We start from the raw sequence: 6,416 nt of genomic DNA on the forward strand, positions 1-6,416 counted from the left end.
TGAAATTTATCTGAAGCTTTTCAAAAAAGTATTGAGCTAAACACTGTTGACTCTGAAATACTTGTTTTTTGTGTGACTTTATCTTAGATTTATATATCTGAGCTCCACATTAGCAATTTTTGTTTGCCCTTCGTATGTGTAAGGCATCATCATGACTAAGCATGAGGGAGAGTTATATATTTGATAAAAAGTAAAATACCACGACAATTTGCAAGAAAATTGGTTGACTTGTAATGGATTTTAATTTAAAACAACAATTAAAATGTGAAAACAATGTTATAATTTAGAGTCAGCATAAAAGTCATTACTGATGAGTTTTCTTGTATTGACGTTTTAAATAATGAAATATATCTTTAAATAAGCTTAAAGTTCCAAAATAAAATAACAGAACACTGCTATAATATAGGACCAATTCAAGTAGGCTTTGTAAAATATTGGAAATTGACATTTAAATTGATTATTTTTTAGATTAGACACAGCAGAAACAGCTACCTCACAACTTGTTCATGAACATGAGATTGAAGTTGTCACATCTACAAGTGATACAATACCTGTCGAGGACGGAGAGACGAATGGGGAAAGTAAAACATCTAAAAATAACACAGACCGATTACATGACAGAATGCTCTAAAAAAAAACACACAGCAACACATAGAGATTTTTAAAAAAAACTGAAAGTTCCGTTTTACACTACTATTCCTCATGCTAAGTTGAAAGATCGATTTCACCATCTCATTCAACAGTTTTTTCTTCTATAAAAATAAGAATCGTAGATACAAATTTCTGGTTTTTCGGTTATACTGATTCTTATTTTGTGAAAAACCACACTGAATTTACCAGGAAATATACTGAAGAGGATATTATCAAAATGCTGAACTTTTTGATCGACATTATATTTGTTGAGTTTGGAGGATTGATATTTCAACAGACAGTTAGTATTCCAATGGGAAATTATTGTGCACTCCTACTTGCCGATTTGTTTTGTATCGTATGAAGCAAAATTCATTAAGAACCTTCTAAAAGACAAAAAGAAAAATCACCTTGCGAAATTCTTTAATTTTACATTCAGATATATTGATGATGTCCTATTACTGAATATAGATATAGGAAGATGTGGTGTGAGTGCCAATGAGACAACTCTCCATCCAAATAACAATTTAAAAAAAGTAAACTATAACCCATATTTCAGCCAATACTTATATCTCAAATATCCTAGTAAACTTGAAATTAAGGATACTACTGATACAAGTAGGACTGCTTCATACCTTGATCTTTTCCTCAATATTGACACAGACCGACGACTTTATTCTAAAAATCTATGACAAACCAGTAAGGATTCTACTTCGTCAAAATTATCTCCCCATTACGCCAGTTCATTTTCACAATTGTAGAAATGGACGCCATTGTAGGGATGACACGCTGCCAGTTTTGCTCTTGAAAACCGATAAATGTATCCACACAGCACCATTACGATCCTTATGTTCCAGTTGTATTTTAAAAGACAAATGTATCTACAAGCTAATGAGCATCAGTTAATGATCTTGTCTGCATTGATTCAACTTAAAACTATTGTCTGATCGTTTGTCAGGTGGAATTTTCGAAAATTCTTAAACATTTAAAAAACATTCTAAATAAATGTTTCGTGGAAGGGCAGACAAAAAATTTTCAGTGGTTGAAGATTATAAACCCTAGTAATCACACACAAATTTTTTTTTTCTTTCTCGAAGATATGCATTTTCATCATCCAACTTAAAAGACTGTCGTCGAGTACTTTTAGTAAAACTATAGCTATTCGAACACACCTACTCTGTTTTTGTGATTTATAAGATAGGTATTTCACTTGACCCATACGTTTTAAAGACAAAATATACACCTCAAACACGCCCTTACATAAAAAGGTGCACTCTATTTTCTCTTTTCGATACAATTGTTACCCATTTTTTGGAATTTTTTCTTGAGTCACAGAATGGAAGGGCAGACACGAAAATTACTGAACTAATAGATAGATATGTTCTCCGTCCGTGGTAAATTAAAAAAAAATCGGAGGTTATGCATTTTCTACATCCAACTTGATACAAACTCATGTCGTCTAATTGTTCTGCATGACTATGTAATAGATAAATTGAAAACTTATGCAAATGGTGTTTTTCAAATAAAATACTTCGTAATTAAGACGAAAGTGGTCGTTTTATTTGTTTCTATTAACTTTTAAAATTTTTGTTACTATAGTAAACATTACAGTAAGCATTTATCACCTTCTCTAACAAAGAGCTTCGATTCTTTTGTTCTCTTTCGACTGGGTTTCCACGAAACGACTTTACATTAAAATCTTTGACAAACGGGACGATTTCAACTTCTCAATTATCAATTTCCCCTCTATCAGCAGCAACATAACCTCTGCCCCATCGTATGGTGTTTACATATCTTAGTTGATACGTTATGCACGTGCATGTTCACACTATACGGACTTTATAAATAGGAGTGTGCTGCTTCCGCAGAAACTGCTCCAACAAAGTTATGAGGAGGAAAGATTAAAAATGGCACTCCGTAAATTGTATGGACACCGTCACGAATTGGTTGATCCATACGATGTGACTGTGTCTATACTAACTAAGGACATTTTTACCACGTCTAAGATTGTGATTTGCAAATACGTCGTCTGGTCTTTTAAGTACCCACCATGATCCATTTGCGAATATAACTGATTTGTTGAGTGTGAATTCGCATTGCTATAAGGCGTGTCGTGGTATTTGTTATCCAACATTCGAATTCATGTATTTAGTTATTATGTTGTGTTTGTAATTCTGATCGGTTATTGTTAAATGTCTTATCGTTTGTAGTTGTAATTCCAATTTTTGCATGAACCCCCTGAGGGGTTCATACTTATATATTGGCGAGTTTTGGATGTGTCTATGGGCCACTCGATATCTCTCGGCCGGAAGTCAGAATAAAATTCTCGGAATGTCTCGAAATTTTTCGGTCATTCAAGTTATACAGGTCTTAACAGGTTGTTATCTACGTCTTTGATATAGTCCCTTGATGTCCCTTGACGACGCAATTATATTTGTTTTAAAACGACCGCTGTACACTGTGTGTATCTGGGTCAATTATAGCGTGGAATTGTCTGTTGACTCGATAACATGTAAACTAATTATGTTTGAAGATTTAACCACGGGATACTGTGTATTTCATCATAGACTTACGAGAGAGAATATTCTGGTTAAAATATTAATATTAGATCGGAAAACAGAAAGATAACATTAGATCGGAAAACAGAAAGATAATATTCTTATCAAAAGTATTCAATTCAATCGGAATCAAACACATATATACAAAATGAATACTGTATTTATTTTTCTGGAGAAACTAACAATTATTGAAATCAAATTATTTTCAGAGTTGCAATTAAAGTATTTTATATGACAAGATACTCTGCTTTGGTATTTTTAAATATTTATTTGTAAAGGAAACATAAAAATTAAATTTAAATAAATGCTTGCATCCTACAAAAAAAAATGTGTATAAACAATAATTATTATATTTCTACATTAATTATGTCATACCATTTTAGTTTTTATGTTTCATGAGTAATTATTATTTATTTTTTTTGTATTGTAATATATCCATAAAACGGAAAGTAAGATCAATTTATTAAATATTTAAATTTTAAACGGTCGTGATTAAAAATACTTGTGTGTTTTCAATTCTTAAGCGGCATGATTTTAAATCCTTGCAGCTCACAACAACCGTACAAATAATGTACAATAACTACAACAAAATTTAATTACAACTATCGGTTTGCGTTCTCAAAAATTCCGGATAAAATGTCAATGAATCCGGAGTCGAAACATTTCATGTAGGCCGTTTGACATTCGATGTCAACTATTAGATTAAGATTTGTGATGACGCAAATGCGTCTCCTTTTCCTGAATATCACTGAGATGCTTTCTATTTACTATTACGTGCGCTAAAATACTACTTGCATGCAATACTATTAAATTCACTCGTGGAAGCTTATTTTCATTTTTGTTATCTAAATTCTGGACACGGCAGAAAGAGCTTTACATGTGACTTTCAAGCACGGTCATCATTACTAACGGTATTCTGACCTCGAGTTGTTTCTCTTTTGTTTCTTTTTTGAGTCACTGTCTTATTATAAACTTTGACCTTTTCAAAAAGCTGAGGATTGTCTACCCAAGGAATAGATTCCTTAACTTTGTAATGTATTTAGCCTTTTAAATGTTTTCATTCGAGCGTCACTGGTGCTTTTTTGTAGACTGAACTCGTGTCTGGCGTTTTTTATATCGACCTACCTTTTTATATGAATTAGTTATTTTGAAAGTGTGTTCAGGTATTCATATACTTCTGAATAGAGAAATTCTTTGGCAAAACTAAGTTTGTCTGTATAATGTTTGAATTGATTTAAGTAAAATCAGGAAATCCTTAAAATTTAAGAGATTTTATGAGACCAAAATAAGGCTCTTCATAATAAGAGGTCCCAATCAATTGCATGCCACAGGTTTAACCGCATACAACATCTACCATGAGTAAAGACAGCTTCAAATACGAGTTGAGAAAGGCATTCATTTAGGAAACAAAATATAAAGATATGATAGATAAAAAAAAAAATGCATCCAGAATTCCAGATTATAAAGCAAACTGAGTGCATATATTTATATTGCGATAGGTTTGTGCAATTTGCAAAAGTCATCCGGTTAGTAGAAATTAGGATTTGCCAATGGGTTATAATCGGAAAAAATATGCACATTCCTAAGTAATATATAAAATAGTCGAGCCTTAAAATAACTATTCAAATAGAAGCTGTAAATATATACGTTCAACTGGTTTCTTCAATATACAGTCAATTATTTCAATTCAAAAGTAAACACAAATTCAGCAACAATCTTTTGGTGACCCGGCAGTCAGCGGTCTTAGGTTCATGTATTGCTTTTCTTTTTTTTAAAGAAAGCAACTTGTTTGATTTTCTATTTGTATGTAAAAGTAAAGATAATTAATCACTTAGTTCATTTCTAAGATTTTAGTTTGAAGCAACTATATGTACACTATTTATTTGTTTTACAGTTTGATTATGAAAAATACCGACGTAGCTAGATAATACATTCAATTATCTAATTACTAAAACAATTCTATATTTTTGTAATTGTTATAATAGTCCAGTCAAACAAAGTTTGAACCTCAAACTAATTTTAACAGAAAATGTTTTAGTTCTAATCTCTAACATAAAGCCCCAAATATACATAGAAAAAAGTCCCATAAAATTTAACATTAGGAAAACTCCATATTAGCAAATAACATTGGAAAGGGAGATAACTCCGCAAAAATTGTTTTTGTTGTCAGTTTTTGGTTTATTTTCTTAACATTCATGTAAAATATGATACTTTAATATGTTTATAAGTTCGTATTTGACTATATTGTTACGGAATGGGGTTTTCATGATTTGAACGTATCTGAAGAAGTATGAATGATTGCTGATAAATGAATTTGTAACTTGTGTGATAGACTAGTGAGAATTATGTAACTGAATGTAACTTATTTGTGTGAAAGTGAACCCCCATTTCTTTTGTTAAAACTACTTTGTGAAATTTACTTTGTTTGATATGATATGTCAGTTGAGAAAACATTTAACGTGATTCTCTGGTATCCTATTGTAGTTACTAAATATGTCTGAATGTACAAACTTTAATTAGGAAAGTAATCTTGTTAAAATATAGCTCTGGTCTTTTCCGTAGATGGACGTCGCCATGTTGTTGTTTTTGTTTACATAACGTTGGAATTTCAAATACCCGTATGTTGAACGTTAAGTGCAAACTGTGTCATGACGTCATTCAAACTGTTGTCTAAACGTCAAAACTGTTGTCGTTTTTGTGTCTTTAGTCAAAATTGTGTCGTTTCAAAACTATAAAAGCAAGCACAGCTAGTGTTTCAGTTTAGTCTTGTTTCATCTGGGCACGACCTATAGCAGTTATTAAAGTTCCGGAAAGTTTATATTTAGATAGAGAAAGGTTAGAATCAGAGCTTATTTTTGCTGAATTTCCTGAAAACGTTTCCTGATTAATTTTAAAGAGAAATAGTTAAACAGAGTTAAAGCTGAAATTCGAGATAATTATTGTTGTCAGTCAGTTTGACGCTTTTTCCTGATTTTTAGCTCACCTGGCCCGAAGGGCCAAGTGAGCTTTTCTCATCACTTGGCGTCCGGCGTCCGTCGTCGTCCGGCGTCGTCCGGCGTCCGTCGTCCGTCGTCGTTAACTTTTACAAAAATCTTCTCCTCTGAAACTACTGGGCCAAATTTAACCAAACTTGGCCACAATCATCATTGGGGTATCTAGTTTAAAAAATGTGTTCTGTTACCCGGCCAACCAACCAAGATGGCCGCCATGGCTAAAAATAGAACATAG

The sequence above is a fragment of the Mytilus edulis genome, chromosome 8, assembly GCF_963676685.1.
Source record: "Mytilus edulis chromosome 8, xbMytEdul2.2, whole genome shotgun sequence".
Taxonomy (NCBI): Eukaryota; Metazoa; Mollusca; class Bivalvia; order Mytilida; family Mytilidae; genus Mytilus; species Mytilus edulis.